The sequence below is a fragment of the Danio rerio genome, chromosome 14 (genome assembly GCF_049306965.1).
Source record: "Danio rerio strain Tuebingen ecotype United States chromosome 14, GRCz12tu, whole genome shotgun sequence".
Lineage (NCBI taxonomy): Eukaryota > Metazoa > Chordata > Actinopteri > Cypriniformes > Danionidae > Danio > Danio rerio.
This window is the reverse complement of record NC_133189.1, coordinates 2,347,501-2,350,000: the sequence shown is the minus strand read 5'-3', so window position 1 is coordinate 2,350,000 and position 2,500 is coordinate 2,347,501. Positions and strand designations below refer to the sequence as shown.

Here is a 2,500-nt window from a genome sequence, read left to right as displayed (position 1 = left end):
TAAATAACTACATCACATACTATACAATATACTACTATATACAGCATATAGTACTATATTTACCACATACTATATACACTACATACTATAACATACACTACTATATAATTACTATACACTACAAACCTACTATACACTATAAAACCAATACATACAAATAAATAAATACATCTTACACATAATTTAATATTTAAAATCTACAATTTTAAATAGACCATTAATTTAGCACAAATACATTTTAAATGCAGTATATTTTACATTAAACTAGATTAACTGTCACTTTATTGAATTTAATCAAATAAAAACTCTGCATTAGTGTAGTACAAGCTGTTATCATTGGATTAAAATTGAAAGACTGTTCTACATTTCTTACATTATAAATAGTTTAAACTGTAGCACTGTAAAAAACAATAGAAGAACTGAAAAAAACACTATGATCAACTTCAATTCTGTCACTGCTGTCTGTGCAAACCGTTTACCGTGATCATTTGGTTAAGTTAACCTTCATAGCAGTAAAAGACACCAATTCTGATGATTCTGTCTGATAATATCCCCTATTTCAGCAGAATTAGACCATAATCAGACATGATCTCACTCATATGATCACACAAACGTGCGCATCATCACACACACAAACCAATCAAACTGCGGCACACACTAATACACATCTCTCAAACAACACTGACATCTACTGACTGTCTGCGAGAGCTGCTGCGTCTCTCTCTCTCTTTCTCTGTGTGTGTGTATGTGTGTGACAGTGGTATGTGGGAAACGCTTGTATTTGTCTCATTCTCAGGGTTAGACTGCGAGACTAAAGATAACCAGTGTGTGTTTGAAAATGTGGGAATGTAGAGGCGAAACATTTCAAATATTCAACCCTGAGAGTTCAGCGAGTCCTTTTTGTGTGTTTGTGTGTCTGAGACAGAACACACACATACACTCACCGGCCACTTTATTAGGTACACCTGTCCAACTGCTTGTTTATGAATGAATCATAATTTGGCGTCAACAACATGAAAGCATGGCTCCATCCTGTCTTGTATCAATGGTTCAGGCTGCTGGTGGTGGTGTAATGGTGTGGGGGAGATTTTCTTGGCATACTTTGGGTACATTAGTACCAATTTAGCATCATGCCAACGCCACAGCCTACCTGAGTATTGCTGCTGACCATGTCCATCCCTTTATGAGCACAGTGTCTCCATCTTCTCATGGCTACTTCCAGCAGGATAACACACTATGTCATAAAGCCTGAATCATCACAGACTGGTTTCTTGAAAATGACAATGAGTTCAATGTACTTAAATGGCCTCCACAGTTATCCGATCCCAATCCAATACAGCACCTTTGGGATGTGGTGGAACAGGTGATTGGCATTATGGATGCGCAGCCGACAAATCTGCAGCAACTGTGTGATGCTATCATGTCAACATGGAGCAAAATCTCTGAGGAATATTTCCAGTAGCTTGTTGAATCTCTGCCATGAAGGATTAAGGCCGTTCTGAAGGCAATAGCGGGTCCAACCTGGTACTAGTGAGGTGTACCTAATAAAGTGGCCAGCGAGTGTACTCAAGACAAACACAAACGTTTCAGAACATCTAGAAAGAGCATTATATGTGTGGTTTAATCGCACGTTTGCTCAACTGACATTCAAATCTGCACCTGCATGCAAATGAAAACCTCAGAAAGACCAGCGCAATGGCAAAGAGCATTTAGTGCTTTAACAAGTATTTGTTTATTTAATTTAGTCTGACGCTAGATGTTAAAGGAATGTTTGCATAGTCTAATTCAATGACATTCACACATTTTAAAGCGTTAACAAAAAAAAAACACCACAACTAATTACTATTATCACTCAGAAATGAGAGTTTAGCATGAATTAGCATTAGCAATGAACAATAGTTCGACTAATCCATTAATTAATTTAATTTTTATAAACACATTTACAAACTCAAACATACTCTTTCTGTAAGATTAGTTCATGAGCTAGCATGAACTGCTGACTGTTTAATGAATAACATTAAAGATTAACGTGCGTAGTCAATGTATTGATCGCTGTTGCTAATGTTAGCTAATGGATTAGCAAACGTTTAGACTTTACTGCTCCTCTGATGAACTCTCAAACCTGCAGAAATAATGAGTGGAAAACTGGAGCCCAAAAGTTTCAAACTGCAGCCAGACCAGAAAAGTAGGTCAGAGAACAGAACACACACACACACACACACATACACAGAGAGAGAGAGAGAGAGAGAGAAAAGAAAGGCAGCTCATTCATTACAGCAGTTGTACTATACTGAGGAATACTGTGGAGTGATTCCACATGATCCACATTAACTGCTAAGTGTGAATCACTGTGTGTGACACAAACATCAGAAATCTGTGTATTAAAAGCACATCTGAAGAAAGACAGACATTTTTCATACTCTTCTGAATCTCAGGAGAACATGTCCAGCTCACATTTCACTCCAAACAACAGAGAAGGGGACGAAGCTGAAGTTTTCTT

General features: G+C 37.4%; 1 protein-coding gene across 2 annotated transcripts in view; it reads right to left on the bottom strand.

Moving 5' to 3' along the window:
• diaph1 (diaphanous related formin 1) overlaps positions 1-2,500 on the bottom strand; it is a 173,883-nt gene that overhangs the window by 18,021 nt on the left and 153,362 nt on the right. The window lies entirely within an intron of this gene.